Source organism: Lissotriton helveticus, chromosome 2_1, assembly GCF_964261635.1.
Source record: "Lissotriton helveticus chromosome 2_1, aLisHel1.1, whole genome shotgun sequence".
NCBI classification, from domain to species: Eukaryota; Metazoa; Chordata; class Amphibia; order Caudata; family Salamandridae; genus Lissotriton; species Lissotriton helveticus.
This window is the reverse complement of record NC_136059.1, coordinates 1,188,950,234-1,188,963,007: the sequence shown is the minus strand read 5'-3', so window position 1 is coordinate 1,188,963,007 and position 12,774 is coordinate 1,188,950,234. Positions and strand designations below refer to the sequence as shown.

Sequence of the window (12,774 nt, the reverse complement as noted above, 5' to 3'; positions counted from 1 at the left end):
CCTGATCCCCCGTGCGAGCATCCACTGTTTTCTCCAGCCCATCGACTTGGTCCCCCAAGTCAGTCACCTCCTTTCGAAGCTCTCGCACACATGAGTGCACCTCCGTGCGCAAAGCGCCGATCTCCGATTTGAGATCAGACAAGAAGGATGACATGAACGCCTGGGTCACTGGTGCCGAGCCTCCGTCAGCCTACGATGCCACCACATTGGGAGCCGATGCTCCCGCCCTGTCCCACATGGCTACCATGGTGTTGTCCCTGGAGGCGGCAGCCGGATCCGCCTTGCCCCCCTTGGAACGTGTCATCGCCAGGCTGGTGATATCTTGTCGGCCATACATTGGCCAGAAAAGGGTTACTTACTTGATAGGGGCGCACTGCTAAGAATTAGCGCAATAGAATCAGTTAATTCACTGTTAGATTTGAGGTGCAAAACAAAGGGGCTGAGGGGAAAACCCAAAACCCCTCCAAGTAGTGTCGACCCGGGTCGACACTGTGCATAAAGAAACTGGAATGCCCCTGCACTCTCTAAAGAAATATATGTACATCATTAATAACTCTTCAAGTCTTTCGTAGGTGGGTGGTGTCTTTAATGTTCATAACAAATAGACCAGCCGACACGTGTTTTGTCGCGTTTGGGACAGTCTTCCCGCGACTCCTCAGGGCTAAAAACTTTGTGGGCAAGTGGTTGAAGTCGCTCTGTCGGTGATATTTCCGAAGCTCTATGTTATGAACATTAAAGACACCACCCACCTACGAAAGACTTGAAGAGTTATTAATGGTTATTGTTTAACTGATAGGCTTTGTCCTTGCTTTCTAAAGTCGACAACATTTGAATGTACATATATTTCTTTAGAGTGTGCAGGGGCATTCCAGTTTCGATATCTTGTCGGCCCTCAGGCCGCGTGATCTGTGCGTGCTTGCTCCGATGTACAAAGACGGGGGAGCTTCCTATCCGTGCCGCTCTCCTGTGGCCCCAACCACGGTATGTCTAATGTGGGTTCCTATAGCCCTGAAGCACTGATTCCAGCCAAACAGCGTGGAAGGAGCCTCAGGCCTCCGTAACGCTAGGGCGGGCCGCCCAGCGCCTCCGGGCCTTCCCACTTGATGTTCACTGTCTCCTTATCCCCCCCACCGGTAGTACCACTGAGCGCAGAGGCCCCGGGAAGAGTATAGTGTCCCTGGCCGCAGCAGCGCACGATGTCAAATGTCCCAGGGCCGCCCGGTGAAGCAGTCTCAAAATGGCAGGGGAGCACTCTTGTTGACGTGCCGCCCTCACGCGGCCCCCAATCCCCAGCCGTGCTGTACCTGATATGGGCCCCACGAGCCCCGCTGCGTGGTGGTTGCAGGTATTCCCAACGGTTCCCGCACCGCGTAGTCTCTCCGGTTGGGCCCTACCAGGCTGCTACTCAACTGGGCTGCTACTGCTTCGCTCCCTGCCGCCTCACTGCAGTCTCAGCCGGTGCAATTCTCAGGGCACCGCTCGGCAACACGCCACTTATCACTGTCGATCAATGCGAGCCCCCACAATCCAGGGTCCCGATGTTACAATGGGATGCCCCCAGGTGTGTCTGCATACAGCCCATCGATCCCAATGCCGGGCGGTGGAGGAATCTCAAAATGTCGGGGGCGCCCACGTCCCGCTGCAACTCACAGTCGCAGCCCCCAGCCACGCACCAGGTCAAGCGCTCCTGAAATGCCAACTTGCAGCCTAGTGCCCCCAAAGCTGGTCCATAGCAGAGGCCCAAGGAGGCTGGGGGTGTCCGCAGTCCGTCGCGCCTCACACCTGGCCCCCCTCACCCGCACTGTACCTGCATTCAGTTCAGACACTGGCCGCTGCGAATCTCCACACTGCAGGTCTCTCCGGGCCGATCAGGCGTCTCCCGCCTAGCGAGCCCCGACACAGCATCCACCATCGCCGCCTCTGCAGGATCACCGGTCCGCCCCTGTGGTTGTCTCCAGCCGCTTTCGAGGCAAAAGCGTCACCAGGTACCCCGCCGCCGCTCGGGGCATACACCGGCCCGAGATAGGGCCCCGCCAGTGCACACACAAAATGGCGGACCACACGCCAGTCTCTGCTATGCCTCTGGTCGGCCACTCATCGCCCTCAGCCGCATCAGGGGTCACTTTAGCTCGGCCTGTAGCTCGTCATCAGCACGACTTCCTCCGCCACCATCCGACGCCAGAAGGGGTCGGCGCTGCTGATCTCTCCCGCCTCTGGTCCGCTTGTTCTCCAGCCCTCGGAGGCCCCGGGATCGCCTGGAGAAGGACTCCGACAGGGGCTCACACAATGGCGGCCTGCTCATCCGGACCTCCAAGTCCCGCGATTCTCCGTGCCGTATAACGCCGTCGGGCAGTGTGCAGCCTCTCGGCCGTGGGCCCTGGTCACCGCCGCCAATGTCCACTGCAAAGATAAGTGCCGTGGGTCCCTGGCTCTGCTTTAATTGCTGAAAACAGTGGCGGACCGCCCGAGCTCCCGGGAGACACGTCCTACACCATCGCTGGCTAAGCCACGCCCCTCCCTTCTTTATTGTTAACATTGTGATTGTATTAATTGGAAAAAGTGTATGAAACTGCTGTAATATGTTGTTTTTTTAGCTTCACTTTTTTTATTAACATTATGATTGTAATAGTTTGAACAATTGCAATGTTTTAAAATAATGGCACAATCAAACTTTCATTCATTCATTCAACTTGAGTAACCACAACTTTTTAAGATTTTTAAACTGTTGGATCTGACTGCAAAAGGGCATCTAGTGACCACATGAAGTACTTCAATTTTGTGAAAGACATGAAGAAGTTGAATCTGAACTGGGAGAGGCATGCTATAACAGTTTGTGAAACTGCAGGCTTGTGAAGACTTGAAGCAGTCAGATCTGAAGTGAGAGGGACATTTAGTAACCACTAGAAAGTACTGCACATTTATGGAACACTTTTCAAACCATTGCCTGTGACTCAAGAGGGACCTCTAGTAATAACTTGAGATACTGCAACGTTGTGAAGATTTCAAACAGTACCTTGCGACTAAAGGGGCATCAAGCTAACTACTTGAAGTATTGAAATTTAGCTAAAGACTTTTAAAGCAGTTGCATGGGACTAAAGAAGGACATTGAAGTACTGCAATTTAGTGAAAGACATTTGAAGCAGTTGCATCCTACTTGAGAGGGGCTTCTAGTAATGTCTTGTGGAGCTGAATGAAAGACTTTTTAAGCAGTTGTTCTCACTCGAGAAGGACATCTAGTTATGTCTTGTGGGGCTGCAGTCTTAATAAAGACTTCAAGCTGTTGCTTTTGGTTCTAGAGTGAGGACTAGTAAAGACTTGAAATACTGCAACTATGCCAAAGGTAAAACCTGTTGGCTTTGCCAATGCTTGTTATTTTTGTGTTTGCCAGCGTTGACCAGCAGCGGCAACAACCATTTGCAGAGCCAAAAAGCCAGCTAAAACCTTTCAAAAGTTAGACCTATTGGCTTTGCCAATGATTGTTGTTTGGATCAGGTTGCTCGAGTGTGAGGCAAGGATAGTCCACTATTCTTGGTAATCTTTATGATTTCTTTGAACAAATCTTTTAACTGCAAATAACTTTTGTCTTTCGTTTTCACTTTTGTTGGGAAAACTTACTTTGCTGTTCTTTTTGTGGTTGCGTTTATGTTTTGCTCTAACTGTTTTTCTCTATTGGAGGATGATGAGGATGAGCATGTTTATATATGGTTGGTCTCCTCCTACCTTGAATTCAAAGTGTGCGCACTTGTGTAAGCGACCGAGAAAGAGCAGTAGAAACAGGATGCATCTGACCTGATGATAGAGCAGACCGATGGAGCTGTTGGAACTGATGGTACTGCTTATGATGAAGATGGCAATACATAAATTATTGGTATGAAGTGATGGGTAGTAGAGAGAAGGAAGGTACCACCATGGCAGCTGGTACAAGAGGGGCCTAAGAGACACAACTGTAAAGTTTGCACCTGTGAATTTTGTTATAGTCATTTACTACCAGATCAAATTTACAAAATTAATGCATACATTCTTGTGCTCTCCACTACACAAACGTTTGTATGGCATGTTCAAGTTCTAACCAAGAGGGTATATGTTTAGGTGTGATTGTAGCTATACAGGGCTCATCTTCAGTCAAATGTACCCATTTATTAATCTTCTAATCTTGCATTTGAAATACTGAAAGCGCTTGGGAGGCAAGGGAAAGTGCAATGGTTTAAATTTTGTTTGCGGGAAGAATTATTGGTGTTGTGCTGACTTTCTCATTTCTTTACATTCTTTAGATAAAAAGAAATAAACCAAATAAAATACCACATGTGGGGTAATGGCATTTTCCATAACTATTCATATAAGAAAGATGTCATGAAAGGGACACAGCCATTCAAAAATGGAAAAGAAGTTAAGGTAAAAGGATGGTACAGAGGAGCCTCACAAACTATGAGCAGGAATAAAAGTGTAACAGATACCCACATGTGGAAGCCTGTCATCTCAGAACTCGTGGATGTTGTTGCACTACTGAGAAACCAGTCACACTACTCTGGCTTACTTAGTGACCAATGCAACTGGCAGCATGCCCATGGGACCTTAAATACAACTTCGATAAATCAAAGAACTGACACAAGGAAAACACATTTCATTGTGTTTTGGGATGACTTAGTATAAGCAAAAGTGCAATCCCAAGAAGCATTCTTGGCAATCCTTGATGAAGTTAAACTTACTTACTCGACCCACATCATCTTTAAGGTTGGTTCTAGGCTCGGCATATCAAGAGGCATCTACAAGAAAGCTTACCATAACAGCTTACTAATGGGGGAACGAAAAAGGCTTAAGAGCAATAATCAATTTCTTACTTCTATTTCATCCTTTCCTGATCTTTCCTATCTGTCTGCTTGCCCTTTCCTGCTAAGAATCTTTATGTACTGAACCCCCTTCTTGCACTTTCCACTTAGATGAACAGCTCAGCCTGTGTTGTTTAAGTTAGACTTTAATCACAAGAAACACAATTAAATCTCAAAAAGGCCATTGATATTGGAATTTGAAACTCAATAAAAGAGGACGTTCAAAAGTGATTGCTGCCCCAATTGGACAAGTTGAGGAATTTTATCAAAGTGTGCAAACTTTGCTGTCTGCCTACAGAAAATTTCATGATATGTGCAGTTTTTACCTCCGGGACTCCAGACTATCAATTCTAGTGGCTTTCCCCCTCTTCACGTAGATGGTGCATGGTGGAGCCTCCTTCTAGGCATTTACTCTTATTTACTTATCCTTACTACCCTGCTGGGTGTATAGGCCATCAATCAGGACTTTTCAGCCACCTCTGTCCTGGGCTTTTCTTTCAATCTGACTGCAGGTGTAACCCATCTCCTTGGAGTCAGTTTCAAGGTTCAATGTTTTCTTGGCCTTCCTCTTTTCCCCGTGAGGGTGCCAGGTTAGAGCTTGCCTGCTGGTGTTTGATGCAGACTTGCGGAGGGTGTGACCAATCCAGCCCCAGGGTCTTTGCATGATTTCTTCATGAGCATGGAGTTGGAAAGTCTGCTGGCATAGGTATTTGTTGCTGATGGTGTTTGGTCAATGGATTTGGAGGATTTTCCTCAGACAGGTGTTTAATAGGGTATGGACTTTGTTGGTGGTGGTCACTGTGGTCCTCCAAGTTTCTTATCCTTACAGAAGGACCAATTTTACGTTGGTGTAAAAAGCCTGAGCTTGGTTTGCAGCGTTAGGTCCTTGGAACTCCAGATCTTCTTTAGCTGAATGAAAGCAACCCTTGCTTTGCCGATTTTTGCCTTGACATCGGTATCAGTGTTGCCTGCTTCTCTATGACACTACCCAGGTAGGTGAAGGCGTCAACCTCTTCCAGTGCATTGCCTGCAAGAGTGACTGCAGTTGTGCTATCCTATCAATCAATCAATCAATCATGCCATTTGTATAGCGCACTACTCACCCGGGAGGGTCTCAAGGCGCTTGGGGGGAGGGGTATGCTACTGCTCGAACAGCCAGGTCTTGAGTTGTTTCCTGAAGGCGAGATGGTCCTGGGTCAGCCGAAGGTGGATGGGGAGGGAGTTCCAAGTCTTGGCAGCCAGGTAAGAGAAGGATCTTCCTCCGGCGGTGGCTCTTCGGATGCGTGGTACGGCTGCGAGGGCGAGGCTGGTGGACCGTAGCTGGCGGGTGGGCGTGTAGAAGGTCAGGCGGTCGTTGAGGTACTTGGGGCCCAGGTCGTGGAGAGACTTGTGTGCGTGGGTGAGGAGCCGGAACGTGATCCTCTTGTCGACGGGGAGCCAGTGCAGGTTCCTCAGGTGGCTGGAGATGTGGCTGCGTCGGGGGACATCCAGGATCAGTCGGGCGGAGGCGTTCTGGATGCGCTGGAGTCTTTTCTGTAGCTTGGCTGTGGTTCCGGCGTAGAGGACGTTTCCGTAGTCCAGTCGGCTGGTGACGAGTGCCTGGGTGACAGTCTTCCTGGTCTCGGTCGGGATCCAGCGGAAGATCTTGCGAAGCATACGCAGGGTGTTGAAGCACGATGAGGAGACGGCGTTGACTTGTCTGGTCATCGAGAGGGAGGGGTCCAGGATGAAGCCCAGGTTGCGTGCGTGGTCGGTTGGCTTGGGTGCGGTGCCCAGGGCTGGGGGCCACCAGGAGTCGTCCCAGGCGGAGGGCGAAGATCACAGGAGGAGGACTTCCGTCTTGTCCGAGTTCAGTTTCAGGTGGCTGTCCTTCATCCACTCGGCGACGTCTTTCATCCCTTCGTGTAGGCAGGTTCTGGCGGTGTCGGGGTCTCTGGTGAGGGAGAGGATCAGCTGGGTGTCGTCGGCGTAAGAGATGATGTTGAGGTTGTGCTGGCGTGCGATGGCTGCGAGAGGTTTCATGTAGATGTTGAAGAGGGTGGAGCTGAGTGAAGATCCTTGCGGGACGCCACAGATGACTTCGGTGGCCTCGGAGCGAAACGGGGGGAGGCGGACTCTTTGTGTTCTGCCGGCGAGGAACGAGATGATCCACTCCAGTGCCTTCTCTTGGATACTGATGTTGCTGAGGCGCTGGACTAGGGTGCGGTGGCAGACCGTGTCGAACGCAGCGGAGAGGTCCAGGAGGATGAGGGCCACTGTTTCCCCCTTGTCGAGCAGGGTCCGGATGTCGTTGGTGGCTGGGATGAGGGCGGTCTCGGTGCTGTGGTTGGCTCTGAAGCCGGACTGCGAGGGGTCGAGGGATCCGTTCGTCTCGAGGAAGGCGGTCAGCTGTCTGTTGACGATCTTCTCGATGACTTTAGCAGGAAAAGGGAGGAGCGAGATGGGGCGAAGTTTTTGAGATCGGTGGGGTCCGCTGTAGGTTTCTTCAGGAGGGCGCTGATCTCGGCGTGCTTCCAGCTCTCCGGGAAGGTGGCGGTGTTGAAGGAGGCGTTGATGATGTTCCGGAGTTGGGGTGCGATGGTGGAGTCGGCCTTGTTGAAGACGTGGTGTGGGCAGGGGTCGGTCGGTGATCCGGAGTGGATGGTGTTCATCGTGCGGGCTGTGTCTTCGGTGGTCACCGTGGTCCAGGTGGGAAGGATGGCGGTGGGGGGCGTTGGTTCGACGGTTGGGTGCGTGGGTGGGGCACCAAAGCTGTTGTGGATGTCGGCGATCTTGCGGTGGAAGAACGAGACGAGGGAGTCGCAGAGGTCTTGTGACGGAGTGATGTCGTTGGTGCCGGTGCTGGGGTTGGAGAACTCCTTGACGATAGTGAAGAGCTCTTTGCTGTCGTGGGCGTTGTTGTCCAGTCGTTCCTTCAGGGATTTCTTCTTGGTGGTGCGGATGAGCTGGTGGTGCTTGCGGGTAGCGTGTTTGAGGGCGGTCATGTTGTCGGTGGTCCGGTCGAGGAGCCAGGCTTTCTCGAGGGTGCGGCAGGTCTTCTTGGAGTCCTTGAGGTCGTCGGTGAACCAGGATGCCTTCTTGCTTCTGGGTCTGCTGGGAGGGTTCTTTAGTGGCACGAGGTCATCGGCGCAGGCGGTCAGCCACTGTGTGAAGTTGCGGGCTGCTTCGTTGGGGTCCGTTGTGTTGGCGGGTGGGCTCTGGCTGAGGGAGGTGGTGAGCTGGTCTGCGGTGATCTTGCTCCAATTCCTGTGAGGTACCTGTTGCGGGTGGTGGTGGGTTGTGGATCTTTTGAAGCTGAAGTGGACGCAGCTGTGGTCGGTCCAGTGGAGTCCGGTGGCGTGGCTGAAGGTGATGTACTTGCTGGAAGAGAAGATGGGATCAAGCGTGTGGCCGGCATAGTGGGTGGGGGTGTTGACCAGTTGCTTGAGTCCGAGGTTGGCGAGGTTTTCCAGCAGGGCGGTAGTGTTGCGGTCCTTGTTGTTCTCCGGGTGGAAGTTGAGGTCCCCGAGGAGGATGTAGTCGGTGGAGGGGAGGGCGTGCGGGCTGATGAAGTCTGTGATGTCTTCGGTGAATTGTGTGCGTGGTCCCGGGGCTCTGTAGACGAGGGTGCCTCTGAGGGTCGTCTTAGGGTCGGTGTGAATCTGGAAGTGGAGATGTTCGGCTGCGGCGAAGGAGTCGTTGGCGTCGGTCGTGATGCGGATGGTGTTCCTGTGGACGATGGCGATGCCACCTCCGGTCTGGTTGATGCGGTCCCTCCTGATGATCTTGTACCCGTCCGGGATGGCGATGGCGATGTCGGGTGCAGAGGAGGCGTTCATCCAGGTTTCCGTGAGGAAGGCGACGTCCGGTGTTTGTCTTGGCGGGTGCGGGGCAGGTTCGGAGGCAGGTGAACTTGCAGGTGCAGCAGGTGAAGGGTCCGTGGGTGCGTCTCGGGGTGGCTCGGCAGCAGGCGTGGGTCCGGCCGGCATTGAGTGCGTTGAGAGTGGCGGCGTCGTAGGTCAGTCGGGTCGTCTTGCCTCGGCGGGGAGGGCCAGGGGTCCTGGCGCTGGGCGCGGGCCAGGCGCGGACGGGCGCAGACGGGCTTACCTTTTGCGCACCTTCGGCGCTCAATCGGTGGTCCCGCTGCGCGTGTCCGCTGCGCGGTCGCTCTGGGGGCGTCATAAGTAAGGAGCCGGGAGGGAGGAGCAGCTGGGTGGCGGGAGCGGGGTGGCGAATGGAATCACAGGGGGGCGGGGCCGCAGGGAAGCAGCGGCGGGAAATTCCAAGAAGCAGCGGGCAGCGGGAAATTCCCAGGAACAGCGGGAAATTCCCAGGAGCAGCGGTATATTCCCAGGAGCAGCGGGCAGCGAGCGAAGGAATCTGCAGGCAGGAGGCGGCAAAGGCAGGCAGGAGCGGCAGCAGTGAGTGGGGCGACCAAGCCCTGTGGAGGGCTGAGCGGTCACTAGAAATAAAACTGTAGAACTCTTGCCTGTGAAAACAAAGAGAGAGCTAAGATCCCCTGGAATTTAGGAAGACAGTAAAGACTTGGCTGTGCCCCAACAGATGAATTGCCTAGCGCAAAACAGTATAGGACATGATCTAATTCATAAGGAACAATCCGTCACCTACACAAAGATGGATGGTAGAAACATATGAAAGTGTTTATTCCTCTCACACCCTCTTTGCTCCTCTCCTTGCATAGGTGCAGCTATAAGTACAAAGAAACACACGAAGAGCACCTTATAGTTATTATGACCTACACCCCAGCATTTTCCCTTTATGCTACCCTATGAATATATTCTGTAAGAAAATGGGTTATTAGTTGGGGAGGATGTGAGTCTTAGCCAAGTAATAAGTTCAAAATCCTGTTATGTCCAACACATAAATTCAATTAAAAAAAAACCTGAGCTGAACGCCTGTTAGTTATGGCACAGAGCAAACAGGTTTGACTTGAGGAAAAGTGTGTAAAATATGTAGTGGTACCAAAATAAATAAAATAAATGGTCAAAACACCATACAATAACAATTCCTCACCCAATTTCTAGAAACAGACAACATTTTAATAAATAAAAGGCGACCAAAATGAATAACATATAATGATGGGAACTAGAGATAATATTTTTTTTAAATGTTATGGCAAAAAACACCAAGAGAAAGTAAAACATCAATCAGAAGTGACTATTCCTGGTGAAACCGGAGTTGAGGCGTAATTTCAGGCCAACTGTGATGGAGCAGAGGCTGGATAACTCATGCGATCGTCCCTTTACTTTCTGACGTGGTATCTGAAATGGAAGTCAAAATCCTCCAACAGGTCAGGGCTTTAGGTAGTATCCAGCAAAGTCCTCTCCGAGCCAGATAGCCATTAGATGAGGTCCATCTGAAGCTGCTGGCTTTGGTGGAAAAGCTCCAAGTGGGAAAATTCAGAGCTGGTGGCTGCAGAAGTCCTCTCGTCAGGCAGATACTTTTTAGTGCCTTCACTCAGTCAAGATTTTTGCAGTGCTGCCATACGCAAATTCGAAAGGTCATAAATGCACCGTATTTACAAGATACAGTGCATTCCTGTCCTTTCAGCCAGTGCAGGCCCACCATTTTCAGCCGAGCATCAACACAAGCATTCTTGCACCATGGTGCAAGGGTGTCTGTGTTATTGGCATGATTGTTTTTGTGCAGGTTGATTGAGAGGCTTGCACCATCAGGGCATCAAAAAATGTAATGCCCCGGTGACACATGCATCTTGTAAAGGAGGCCGTTAGTCTTTTTTATGGAGCTCAAAGTTCTCCAGTGGGGCAAGCCTCAAGCTTTATCCAGCAAAGTCCCCTCAAAATTGGACACCTTTGCTGCGAGGTCCTGCTGACCTTCTCAGGGTATGTTCAAAAATGCCTCAACCTTTCTGGAGCAGTCTTTTTGGACACTTCTAAGGCTCCCAGCAACTCAGAGACAGCACTTAGCGACCAGGACTGCAGCAGAGGCTACCAGCAAGGTCCAGTCTAGGTCTAGTTGCTACTGGTCAGCTGGGCACTTCAGTTAAGATCTCTACCTTCAGACTTAGGGCCTCATTTTCAAAGAATTGGTGTAGGGCAGCGCCCCAAGTCTTTTTGTGGCACTGGCCTATGCCAGTACAGGGAAAAGGCCTCTTGCAGATTGCTGTGTCACTGTTGCCACACAGGAGGACAGCCAACTGAACCACGGAGTCTACTTCTCAGTCCTGGGTCCATTCCTTTTCTGTTCTTACTTAGGTCTAGATGCGTTCTGATTAACTGTGGGCGAGGTGCTACTTTTGTAGGTTTTACTAGCCACAAGGTAGGGTGACTAACATTTTTAACGTCATGTTTCCTAAATAGTTAGTAAAACTCAAGCTTCACCAGAAAATGTTACTTTTTAATTCACATTCAAAAAAGTAGCTGAAGTATTCCCATACCATTTCCAAAATCAAATATAGCAGAGTTAGAATTTAATTCTGTCTTTAGTTTTTCCCATTAGACTGTTTATGAGTCCATTTACAGTAAAAATACCTTTTGAGGGCTTTTCACTGTGGGGACATACTAGCACTACATTTTTGCATGTACCCCTTTTAAAACCTAGGGCCTTATTACGAGTCTGGCGGTCCACGTATGCCCAGATTCACTGGACGCGGCAGTGGCGGTCTTCTGACTGCCCTATTAAGACCATGGCATTCAGGTCACCCTGAGACCACTGCAACTGCCAGGGATCGGTGATGTGGCGGTCTTGAGGCAGCATTATGCTTGGTCGGGCCGCAACGGTACAGTCGCAACGGCCCGTCAAGCATTTTACAAGCCTCATGTGTGGCAGTGAGGAAAAACAGAGGGCCCTACAGGGCCCCCTGGTGCCTCACGCCATGTAGTTGCACACAGGGGCACAACATGTACTCCCCCCCCTCCCTCTGTGCATGCACGCCAGTAACTGCCAGTACTGCCTTTGACGTTCCTATTGTGGTGCCTGTCTCATAGACATCACCCTGGGAACGCCAGGGAATAAATAAATAAAATAAATAAACAGCCCGCAAGACAGAAGAAAACTCCTAATCTGGCGGACGGGTTCAAACATGGGCCTGGCAGTGTGGGAGCGGGGCGGCCCGCTCTTGCAGCGTCAAAATCGTAATAAGACCCCTAGGCTTCCTATCTTGTGGGCTACAAATCCTACTTAGGGATGATTTATTCAATATTTAAAATTAAGTTTCTTCACTGTCGAAATGAGTTATTTTGACAGGTTTGCTAACCGATTTAAAAAGCTGCAGCAGTCAGGCTGCACAGGTAAGTCTTAAAGTCATGTTTTCTTTGTCTGACTATTAGATAGCACAACATATGCTGCAGTCCACAGGTACCATTTAACTGTTCCATGCCACTGATATATTTTCCTACACCATATACTATGGCCTTACTGGTGAGTTAAATAAGCTGATTAAGGGTTAGACAAATCTGTCCTGTTTTATGGGTCTGAGCACATTTTGGGGCCTGAACAGCACTGCCCCTGTGAAAAGGATTCAAACAATGGGAGTGACCAACCAAAAAGGTACTTTTTCATACATGCTTATCTAACCAATTGTGTAGATTCTACTCATCAAATAAAATGTGCCTTAGGCCTCTTCACAGATTTTAAGCACCCAATACAATCATCTTGCATATATGAACACTATGGATATGGATAGGAGACTGACATATGCAGTCAGCTGTTTTTAATTAAAAAAAATGGTAGTGTTCCTGTACCTCATTAAATGTACACTATCAAATTAACTTTGAATTGTGTATTGATTGTTAGTCTTATCACCCAATTATCTAGGTGTGCGTGGTTGGAGATATTATGCCACATATAAACTGTATTTCTATAAAAATCTGCATCTGTCATCTGAAATTCAAATTCTTCCAACAACATCTTCAGGTACTTTAAAAAAACACTGAAGAGCCTTAAAATTCAGACAGGAAAACTATATATTTTTGGAAAAAATATGAAA

The 12,774-nt window shown here is 50.2% G+C and overlaps 1 protein-coding gene across 1 annotated transcript in view; it reads left to right on the top strand.

Annotated features, from left to right (window-relative positions):
• Positions 1-12,774, top strand: part of LOC144818544 (alcohol dehydrogenase 1-like) — a 357,072-nt gene that overhangs the window by 253,384 nt on the left and 90,914 nt on the right. The gene's annotated exons all lie outside the window — the stretch shown is intronic.